This window comes from Tachypleus tridentatus, chromosome 2 (assembly GCF_004210375.1).
Source record: "Tachypleus tridentatus isolate NWPU-2018 chromosome 2, ASM421037v1, whole genome shotgun sequence".
Lineage (NCBI taxonomy): Eukaryota > Metazoa > Arthropoda > Merostomata > Xiphosura > Limulidae > Tachypleus > Tachypleus tridentatus.
Window position 1 is genome coordinate 59507872 of NC_134826.1, and position 12375 is coordinate 59520246.

General features: G+C 35.0%; 1 protein-coding gene across 2 annotated transcripts in view; it reads left to right on the forward strand.

The window, feature by feature from the left end:
- The window catches only part of LOC143243923 (protein O-mannosyl-transferase Tmtc3-like), a 217728-nt gene that overhangs the window by 30942 nt on the left and 174411 nt on the right, over window positions 1-12375 (forward strand). Inside the window, exon 1 of one of the 2 annotated variants that reach the window (XM_076487721.1) lies at window positions 1794-1946. The exons of the other annotated variant lie outside the window; for it this stretch is intronic. The gene's annotated coding sequence lies outside the window, so the exon portion shown is untranslated. Of the gene's footprint in view, window positions 1-1793; window positions 1947-12375 lie in introns of those variants that run through there. 2 annotated transcript variants of the gene reach the window in all.

Below are 12375 nucleotides of genomic sequence, written 5' to 3' on the forward strand. Positions count from 1 at the left end.
GGCAAATTATGCCACTAATGTCCAAGAAAGAAAATTGTACACGAGAACGTCTAGCCAAGCCAAATCAGACAAAAATTAATAAAGCTTATGCCAAGTTTTGAACCCACAGACGAACTGTGCATTGCATCGCAGTAGAAAAGTGAAATTGTTAAGCACTGGTTTTGTTATAGGGGGCGCTGCAAGATAAAAATTAGATTTATTCCAGAGAATAAAGTTTTCTTTCGACGTTGGCATGTGAGAAGTAGCCGGTTTCGGCAGACGACCGTGAGATGGGAGAGATAAGGAAACTTTAGGGAAATCCTTGTTATGTCGCCATCTTTATAATAAATGAGTGCTATACTGTTGTTAAGTAGAATTGTCTGGTTTGGAAGCTTGTTTTTAAGGTCAGGCAAGAGGTCACTGTTGTTAGTTCTGGTGCAGAAGATTATATAACTGCTTTATTCTAACAGATTAGACTGTAATGTATAAAGGCGCCAAAATATGAACTTTGCGTTTTACGGCATAATCAACGAGTCAAAATATGAACTTGCATTATATCATACAAAGAATGATTCCAACATTGGAAAAAAATATTAAAATAAAACACAATGAAAATTTTTTATTGTTTTTCAACCTTTTTCTTTCTTTTTTTTTTTTTTTTTTTTTACTGGCAGTAAAAGTGTAAAGTACAGAATTTCCTTCCTGCTGTTGTTATTCGTTTTGCGTCGAAAGACCACAATTTGATTCTTAAGCCTTTGTCCTTGACCTATAAGGATGATATTTTAATGGATCTCTCCTGTATGATCACGTCCTTTGACAGAAAACAACAATTATTTTTGTCGTGTTTTATTATATCTTGAATACTTTTATTATTAGACGAACTCTATGCAGCGTGTTCGGATGTAATATAGTTTAACTTGCCATAGTTTCATCCAATTCGCACAGTGAAAGTTGCTGACAATACTTTGATAATTTAAATAGGGTCTCAGTAATGTACCAGCTATTTCCGAAGAACCCTGGCATTAACAAAAGGCATCGTCGGTAGTGAATAGAGTAGATTTACACTATATTTTTACTTAAACGTGCTAATCCGAGGGTCGCGGGTTCGCGCCCGCGTCGCGCTAAACATACTCGCCCTCCCAGCCGTGGGGGCGTTATAATGTGACGGTCAATCCCACTTTTCGTTGGTAAAAGAGTAGCCAAAGAGTTGGCGGTGGGTGGTGATGACTAGCTGCCTTCCCTCTAGTCTTACACTGCTAAATTAGGGACGGCTAGCACAGATAGCCCTCCAGTAGCTTTGTGCGAAATTCCAAAACAAACTTAAACGTGCCCCCTTCAGTGGCACAACAGCATGTCTTCGGACTAACAACACTATAATCCGGGTTTCGACACCCTGGTGAGAAGAACATAAATAGCCCATTGTGTAGCTCTGTGTTTAATTACAAACAACAACAACAACAACACTTGCACGTTCTTTTTAACAATGATGTTATACTGCATACTACACTGAGTGTCACTTCCATCGGTGTGATGAAATTCTAGTATTATTATAAAACGAGTTCAGTGCTCCCACCCCTGAAACACGTGTAAACAATGCCGATGTAATTTCAGACGCCCTGCATGAATATTCGTCTATGTATAGATACATGTATGCGCGCGTAGTTCTTGAAATTCGTGTGTCACTAGCATAATACAGGAACACCCAAGTACAAATTAAGTTCTGGTGGTGATTAGAAAAATAAAAGTAGCATAACAGAGATTACACGTTCTAATTCTCCCAGTGCTTCAGTTTGTGTAAATGTCACTAGAGGGTAAATCGTCTATTTCTCTTAAAACGTCACGCATCATACCTGCAAAGGACGATGAACGAAACGTGTCTTCATATGCAGCGCCGATCACGAGACGTGGAAATATAAAGAAAACCAAGCAAGGGATCATCAAATAGTTTATTCTTCGACGGATATTCAGTAAATTACTAGTTTTAGTTTCACTAGTCAAAAATAACCTGGTTTGAAACATAAGTTAGTTGTGTTGATGAGCTTAACTAAGTCACTAACACTTTAACACATATTTATATTTTTTTATTGTATTACCCAGTGAGGGAATCTTAATTTTCCATGATCAGATTTAAGTGTTTTTTGATAAGATGGAAAAACAGTTCGTTAAAATACAAACAACGCTGATTTGCATTTTAAAACTGTAGGCAATAGTCATTCGCCAGATTAAATTTTAGAATGAAATGTGGTGAACAGTAGAGACAATAAGGCTTAATGACATGTTTTAGGCCTAAGATAAATTTATTAATCAAGCCAACCCCATGAAACGTTTTATGTTTTTGATTTGTTTTTCACAAGAACTTGCACTTTATCCTTATATTGTAAATATATAAATATTTCTACGTGTGTTTTAAAACACGGGTATATTTTGGTGTAGCTGTTTTTGTACATGCTCTAGTATAATGTTCAGAAACCTTTAATAATAGAGGTATCTTAAAACTATATCAAGTATTACGTGATTTTAGTTTATACCATAATTATTATTAATGTCTGATCAAAATAAACAGCTGTGTGTATATATATATCTATAGATAGATTGGAACTAAGTAGCGTAACATTAACATACACAACATTAATTAAAACATTTCACTATAACAAAGTGACAAAAAAATTCTTAATGCTTTAAATCAATTCGCTGTAAGTTAATGCAGTGTGAATGATATTGTCGCATATAACCTTAAGTTTCTCACAAGTTCGTACACTTAAGTTGTTTTAGGCTTGTCAACGCACGCTGAGCTAGCAATCTAAAATAACCTACATAAATGTGAACGTAAGTACATTGGTCAGTTTTAATAGCTTTGTACCAAAAATTTCAGATCTCAGGCTTAATTAAAGTAGTATTAATAGACAGAAAAGTTATGTGAGATAAAAGCCTGGAAATCTTTCAAAATAGTTCTCTAATAAATTTTTTAGATGGTAGGCTTAGCTTGTACCAGCCGAAGGGGTTATAGTAACCCGTCAATAATATTGCTAAAGAAAATTTGTTGATATAATAACGCTGTATCATAAAGCGAAAACACAGAATTCCATTAAGCTAACGGTTTTACTAAAATAAGAAATTAAGGAGAGATATAATAAAATTAAGCAAAATACATTAAATTTACACCATATATGACGTTGGGGTTAATCACATATTTAGGCCTAGCTGCGTTATAAAAGATGACTAATGTCAGAATAATGCCTTTTTCCTATGGCTTTTATACATTTTTTTTAATATTTCATATTTTAATAATTTAAAATATTCTTACCCTTTCGAGCTCGATATGACAATGAAACGTTTGAAATTGCAAAGGTAAATTACTAGCTTTTCAGTAAAAGTGATGGAAAACAGGTAAGTTGTACCTGCTGCTCTTAGTTAGTAGAATAGTAACATAGTTACTGAAAGTACAAGTTCTTAAACCTTACGTAGGAGTATTAATCTCACCGAATTGGAAAAAAAAAATTATGATATTGCATAACGTTTATAGTTAAAACTGTAATTTTTCTTTTCACAAAGCACTTAAATCTTTAGACAATTACCTCTATAGGTCCTTGTATATCGCGTTAGTTCAGATTCTTCTCAAAATAAACAAAAGCGTAAAAAGAGAGAGAGAGATGCTTGTTTCGAGCGTAAACTTTTAGAGGGCGGGGATTACTTCACTATTTACATAAGTTTCGTCTAGACGAGTTGAGAATGTTTCACCGCGAATAAGGAGTGGTATATTTTAGAGGGAAGAAATTCTCGTGAAATGAAAGTTTCTTCTAACTAGAAGCACTTATCAGGTAGACACTACCTCTGAGTGGTAAGTTGTGTAGTAATTATAGAACGTCAGCCTGGGCTAGGTCTCTTACTTGAAAGCACAAGGCTGAATATACATCTCAACAGGGAATTGCATTTGGTATTTTAAATATTTTAAAGTCACTTTGACATGATGATAGCATGTTGTACAAATGAACATTCACAAGTGCCATAATATTAAACGCTACGTCAGGCCCGTTTTTTGTGAGACATAAAAGTACGGAAAATAAAACTTGTACAAAATTTATCATATCATACGTATCTTAGTACTGAAATGGACCTTTATAACGGAAATTATTTTATTAGTATTTCATGTTTTGTTTGTAATTAATACATATTCTTCCATTTTGTGAAGTGGTAGTGGAAAATGAAAAAAATTGCAGTATCAAGGATTAGTTAGTAATAAACAGGGCTGGATGTGGTCTAGCGGGTCTGAAGGTTCATGGTTTGTGTTCCGCTGCCGCAAAAATGCCTTCGATAATTTTGGGTCGTGAGTGCGTTATAGGAGTAAAGACAAATATCTCACTATTCCATCACGCAAGAGTAGTCCAAGAAGTGACGGAAAGTTTGGTTAACTAACTGCCTTCCCTCTAGTCTATCAGTTTAAATTAGGATGAGTTATACGTAAATATCTCTCGTATAGGCTAGCGAAAAATTATAAATAAATGTATCTGAAATAATTATTTTATGTTCAAATAAACTGGGAAAACGCAATGCAGTTCCAAAAATATAATGTCTCTTTTGATGATAACGCTTTTTCTCGTATGTAGATAAATCATGGGTGAAAATATTGGCTATGTTATCACATGATTAGTTTTATTAGATAACTCGTAACTATGCGCGATAGAAAGCTGTCACGGTCTCGTCGTCGTAGCTGAAATCAGCATCAGTGATTTTTGAATCTTTCGTTTCTTTAAAATGCGTGAAAGAACCGAATGATTTGGAAAACCCTACGAATATTGTTCTTTTTGTAGTTGTTGTTTTTTGCACATTCAAAGACTTAAAAAAGTACGAATTAACCAGCTTCAACATTAGCACTAATATTTGCTTGTAAAACAGGCTGGCAAGGGTGGATATTTTCTACAAACAGTATACCCGGAAAGAATGAGTGTGTATATATATTAGACTTAAGTCTTTTAATGGCTTGTTCTGATAGCGCAAATTACAGGTTAGCGTACTGTAGCTACGACTTATTCATAGTACATACAAAAATATGTTTGGTCTGTCGCAGAATAAAATAAAGATCGTTCTAGTGTTAACAATACATGTATGTGTTTTATAATATTAGTCAGTTACTAAGGTAATACTGTGTTCACAGGACAATGAACTGGATCTATACAAATGAACTACTTCGCAGTGCTTCGATAATGTTCGTGTACTAACGTGGTTGGGCAAGTGGAAGTCGTTATTACAGACGTTACTTACTTTGAGAAAGATTAGTTCATTGGTCCATGTCAATATTTCTCTACATTTTCCAAACTTTTCCATGACTGGAGTATGAATTGATTGATTGAATTTTGTGGTTCGTCTAATATTTGATATAAAAATAAAATAATATACCTTTTAAAAAAGTAATAATAATACGGAGCAGTTTGTAAGAATTTTTAATGTCTTTATGTTTTACCATGACAGTACGCGGCCTGTTTATTTGACTTGTTAATATACGTGTAGTTAATATTTTACAGACATCTCAAAGTTTCCATATATTAAAGTGCCAGTAATGGGCACAGTTTAAAATTTGATCAAATCACGCAAGAAATTGTTTGATGATGAAAAATGTGGACAATGTTTGTTAGCATATGCTATGTAGTTAGTTTAAGCATTTCGTTTTTTGATTATAGCATCCATTGCTTCATGTAATATTCAACATCTGTCCAATGCAGCTGTTTTCATCCTAAACATATTAAACGCGAAAAAGAAACTGAAAACCTTTGCATAATTTTCTAATAATCCTCGCCACTTTAATGGCCATACTTTGTCTAGAGAAGAATTAAAGAAAAATGAATAATTTGTAGAAACTTTTGAACTTTGAAGAATCACCATTTACTTCCAAGTCTCAAACAAACCGCCAAAAGTGGATTGCACTAAGTCAACTCACTTGTGCATTTTCATCTTTACTGTTCGCCTTAACAATATCTGAAAAAGCAGCTGTTTATCAAACCTAAACATTTTTTTTTACAAACTGTTGTATAACTGATTTATTGAGTTATTAAATGTCAATAAAAAAGAAAAAAGGAGAAGTTGGCGGTGGCGTGTTTTTCAAAATCAAATTAATAGCTGAAGTTTAGTTGTTGAAGTCGTGGATAACGTAAACACCGAGACATTGTTTCTTAGCCCAGGTTTCTTCTTCCTTTGTTCATATCATAATCATTTTTTGTGATGTGTATTGTGCGCAAAACAACTTCGAGACATTTTAAAATTACATCAACATTTTGAAACGTCCAAGTATATTTGTAGCACAGTTATACAGATCGCGTTGCTTTCGGCTTTTATTTGTTAAGCATTGAGCTACACAATGGGCTATTTGTGCTATGCCTACCACGAATATCGAAGCCCGAATTTGGCGGTGTGAACATTCAGATTTACCGCTGAGCCCACGAGAGGGGACTACACTTTTTGATATATATGTTTTAGGTTGTTGTTATTGGTGTTTGTTTGTTTTCTTTTTAGTAATCGTCAAGAATCGATTTATTTATCTACCGAAACACTATTTGTCTCTGACGTTGATGTAACTTTCATAAAGGAAAACACGATATGCCGAGTTATATATACGTATTAAACTTACATTAAACACCTGTAAAACTTCCGAATTTAATAAGAGGATATAATATATGAAAGTACCATAATCGACTTAATGTTTCATCAGAGTAACTGAATAACGAGAGGATTTTAATACAATAGCGTGAGTATTATAGTTATATAGAGGTATCATGTAGAGAACGTACTATGATCGTTAAGCCTAATCATAACCTTAATGTTGGTATAGCGTCCACGACGTGATTAAATTACTGTATTATACACTTGATTTACAAAAGCGGAATACTGTATTTTATAATGAGTCTTAATGCTCTCGACAGAGTAGTATTAGATTTATTATCGTACCTTTTATGGAAAAACAATATATATATATAAAAGACGTTTGTTTGACTGTTACCCATCTTATGCATACAATGGACAATGAATATCTGTCATGCCGAAGTTAAAAATAAGTACATCAATTATCACAATTATTTGCAAATTAATTCAGATTTTATCAGCAAATATAAATATCACGTACTCTTATTCTGTTGACTTAGAATAGTTTTACACAACTGAGTAAGTAAATTAATTAATATTAAGAGAACTATATTGTCCATACATTGTGTGTAACTTGAAGAAAAGGTAAATCATGTGGTTGTAAACTGAAGTTAATAGGGTGTTGATCGAGCCGATAGTTGTGACTGGCATTTAGTCTCCAGTGTTTGAACAAATATGGAAGGTGTTTGTAGTTTTAGGTCAGTGGGATGGACCTTCCGCAGAGACCAGACTGATCAAAATTGATATTTAAATTTTTGAATACCGGAGGTGACGGGGGATATTGTGAACACGAACATCATAAGCGGTGAACCGAATGGTTCTGGGGGCATGTGCTCCTCCCCCTCAATTCTGCCCTAACAGCGAAGTGGCTCTTTGAACGGGGAATAGAGACTTGTGTATAATTATCATGGAAAGTCGGTGTTTCAAGTTTGAAGTCAATGATCAAAGTTTAACATTGTAAATAAGGTCCCCCCTCACCCAGTTGTCGGTGCCTCCCACCCAAATTAAAATTCGTTTTGCCGCCTACGACGAACATAGCTTTAATGGAGGGAGGGAGCAACAAACATTTTGTCCCAGGGCCTTTTGAGCCGTAATTACGTCACTGTTTAGGGTCTAAGTGTAGTTATAGGAAAGCAAGAAACTTAATTGCAGCTACAGAATATTGTGTGCTCTATATTTAAAGACTTATTTTTTAACGTTTTACGGAACTTGCCTTAACGCTCACTATGAGTCGTGCCTGGCCCACTTTAATAGTAACATGTCGGATAGCAAGTTGATGGGCAACATTTACATCATGAATAGCGCATATAACGTTTAAACTGAAATGTGATGCTAGTGTAAAAACTGTTTTTCCTAAGAGCACTTCAGGAAAATATTTCGAGTAAAGTGCTAAAAGCTAGGGTTAACCAATTTTATTCTATTGTAAAACAGAAGGCCTCCTGTTATGATACCAGCGAAAGATACGACAATAAAACAGAAGTAACAGATCAGGCGTGGCTTAATGGCCAGAGGGCCGTAGTGTGAATCTGAAGTCCACGAGCTTGTTGGCTCGTCTACCATTGTCATAAAATCATGTCTCGCTCTTTTGGCTACTGGTGCTTTATAAATACCTCATTATATTAGAGTAATTTGAATACTGGTAGTTGGTGATATTAAGTAGTCGACTGCCTTGTAGGTTATCAAGTTAAATATATATACCTTTAATCATTTGGGTCAGGCGTGATCAAATGATTAGTGTCGATCATAAGATCCAGGGTGCGATTCCGCGATATGCCGCTTAACATGTTTCGCTCTTTCAACAGTGGGTGTGTCATGAGAATGATAATCTTTATGTTCGGTTAACATTAGTCGTGCAGGTGGCCAGTGTTTCTGACTAGTTGATCACACTTTTTCTAGTCAGTGCTCTAGGTAAGAGCATGTTTGCTTATCTCATATTGTCTGAGGTAAGATGAGGTGTGGTGGGTTAGGTCTTGTTCTTAGCCTTAGTTGAAGATGGGTTTAGTTGGTGTTATGCATTGGTTTTGTTCTTAACCTTAGTTTTAACTGGTATTAGTTGGTGCATGTTATTGCGTGTTCAAGTCTTGTTTCTAGTTTTATTTAGTATGTGTGTGTGTGACTTTGTTGGGAGGGGTTAGCTTAGTCTTTTTTTGTTCTATTTGTTGAAGATCCTTTGTTCTTTAAGTGTTACAGAGAAGAGTATAATTGAAAATGTCTTGTCTTAGTTTATTCTGTGTTGTGATAAAGTGCTTTCCTTGATAGTTCGTGTCATTGTATGTACTTCTTTTATATCAAGGTTTTGTTGTGTATAAACAGTTACGAAACGAACACCGTATAGTGATTACAATACAACTCACGTAAAAGGATCTACGAATCTGATTTAACGAAACTAACAATATATTGTCGTCTTGGATAGGGTGCATTAAACCAACGTGTTTTATACGTCTGTTTCAAATAAATCAACCTTCTGGCCTGTAACCATTATAGACACAATAAATAGGCCAATTTCTCTTTTTCATGAATGATTCGGAGAAAAGCAATTGTTTTTTACAAAGATACATCATATCAAAATGACGTGTAATGTACATTAAGGTTGATAAATTCCAACCAGGGAATGGCTGCATAACTGAAACTCCGTTTTGGATATGATACTCAGGTAGATGCCATAAGAGTTCTGAATGAAAGACGTTAAAGGAAAGTATACTATATAAGGTTTAGTGTCAGATTTATTAACATCTTCGCTCTCATTGGCTTTGTATTTCCTAACTCGGTCATAAACAATAATTCATATTTGTTTCCGAACGAAAAAATATAGAACTCTAATTTAAGTCTAGAGTTAGAAATACATGTGTGTGTGTGTGTATCATACGTAGTAAATGTAAACTCACAGTCTGAATCCGAAGGTCCAAGGTTTGCGACCTATTTTGCGTAAAATTGCGCTCCGTATTTCGGAGCTGTAGGTACATGGTAATAATGACGGTCACATATTAGTGCAACAGTTGGCGGTGGGTGATGTTAACTATCAACCTCCTTTTTAGTCCATATGTCCAAAATTAGAGACGGCTACTGAAAACAGCTCTTGTGGGGGTTTGAGTGAATATCAATGTTTGATACTCTCGTAAAAAACAAACATTAACGCGAAATCTTATTATAGAATCCTACAGTGTTTAGCCTATGTTTAGATATTTTAAACTCATGTTGTTTCCCTGTTTTAATATGCAACATTATTTAAATAAATGTATTTTAATGTATTAAGACTAAACGTATACTAACAAAAGCCTGTTTCACTTGTGTATTTTAAAATATTTTTTCTTTGTAGTTATGCCTAAAAGTACGAAAAGGAAAGTTTTTGTTCTATCCACCACGGGTATCAAAATTCGGTTTCTACTACTATAAGTTCGTAAATATACCACTGTGCCACAGGGGGCGCTTAAAGTATTAAGAATAATAATTTTTTAACAGAATCCTATTTCGACTGTTAAAAGCATTAAGACTAAACATATGCTATCAGAAATCCGTTTATAGTATCTGTTTTAAAGTATTATAAATAACTATTTGTTAATATGGATACATTACTCACGTTTTGACTTGACACTCAATCTAGTACACCACTAGGCTTGTTTGTTTTAGAGCAAAGCAATGTTGTTCTACCTGCTTTGTCTACCGCAGGTAATCGAACACCAAATTTTAGCGATGTATGTCCGTAACCTAATACTGAGGGGCATCAAAATGAAGTGAAAAATGTTTATATGTTACACTCAGGTAGCGAATATGACTAGTTAAGTTCAGTAACGTCACTAAGTCTTCCTGCCATGTACGTGGTTGTTAGTTCTATTTGTGCTGTGAATGTTTTTACCGTTGGATTAGAATATATAAAGCTTTCGTTTTACTGTATCGTGTCATTATCAGTGGATTACTTTCGTCATTCAAAAATATTTAACTTCCTTCACGTCGTATCTATTAAATAACTAACAATTAGCTGTACTTATCTCTCACGTCGTATCTATTGAATAGCAAAACTATAGGCTTATTCATTAATTCCCTCACGTCGTATCTTAAATAACTAACAATTAGCTTTACTTCTTATCTCTTACGTTGTATCTATTGAGTAACAAAACTATAGTTTTATTCATTTATCCCCTCACGTCGTATCTATTAAATAACTAACGATTAGCTTTACTTCTTATCTCTCACGTTGTATCTATTGAATAGCAAAACTACAGGTTTATTCGTTAACTCCCCTCATGTCGTATCTATTGAATAGCAAAACTACAGCTTTATTCATTAACTCCCCTCAACGCAGATAGCCCTCGAGTAGCTTTGCGCGAAATTCCAAATAACTAATTAACTCTCCTCACGTCGTATCTATTAAATAACTAACGATTAGCTTTACTTCTTATGTCTCACGTCGTATCCATTGAATAACAAAACAATAGTTTTATTCATTGACCCCCTCAATGGCTCAAAGATAAGTTTCAGAGCTTACAGTAATAAAAGTGGAGGTTCGGTATGGTCGGTTAGTTGACCTAGATAGATAGCCCATTGTATGCAACTTTTCGCATAAAAACGAAACTAAGCTATTTGTTCGACTGCAATGAAACAAAACAACAGGGGAAATCTGGAAATAAACCATCATCATCCTATCTCATCAACTGCTTCTTGGCCTGGCATGGCCAAGCGCGTAAGGCGTGCGACTCGTAATCCGAGGGTCGCGGGTTCGCGCCCGCGTCGCGCTAAACATGCTCGCCCTCCCAGCCGTGGGGGTGTATAATGTGACGGTCAATCCCACTATTCGTTGGTAAAAGAGTAGCCCAAGAGTTGGCGGTGGGTGGTGATGACTAGCTGCCTTCCCTCTAGTCTTACACTGCTAAATTAGGGACGGCTAGCACAGATAGCCCTCGAGTAGCTTTGTGCGAAATTCCAAAACAAACAAACAAATCAACTGCTTCATTATGGAGTTGTTGTTTTTCCGGCACAATGAATGAGAATATTATTCGTAGTTAACAAACATCGGATATCTTGTTTATTGAGGTATTCAATGCTTTTACTTGCGCATCACCCTGAGACGTTACTAGATTAAATGGAACCTCTTGCAGGAGTGTCGCTGGTTTGGCGTTTTGTAGTAATTAACGTGTAGACATGGCTTCGAAAATGTTTTAAACTACTTGCAATTGTGTCTTCAGTTAAAACCCGGGACCACATAAATCCTGCAATCACATTGCTAGTACTGAAGCAGGACCTAACTGAAAATCTATTTTACGATCTTGTTTTCCCTAGGGAACTAGTTTTGTGGTGCCATCGAGTGCGATTATATAAATTGTGTTAAATAAATGAATTATTTATTAAATTTTATTTTGCAACAATAGATAACGTTTTTGGTGTGTTTTTTTGTTTAGAGTAGACGCTATAAAAATTACAGCGTTTCTAACTAACGAAATGTTTATTTGTATTAGAGCAAAACAATATGTGGCTATCTGTTGTGTACATCACTTGGAAACAAACTCTGGATTTTTGTGTTGTAGGCCCATAACCTTCCCACTGTAACTAGCGAAGTGTGTTTTGGGTCTGTCTGGAAAGGAAAAAGAAAAACGTGATTGACTATTTACGAATGCTTACTAAGTGCTTATATCGAATCAAAACTAAGAAACTAACATATTTGGTGCTCATATCTATACCAGCAGTGGTTTGTTGCTAAACTGGAGGCGGGCTCTTTGTTTAAAAAAACAGCCAATTGCACAGAACGAAATGAGATACAGCCACCTACAAAAT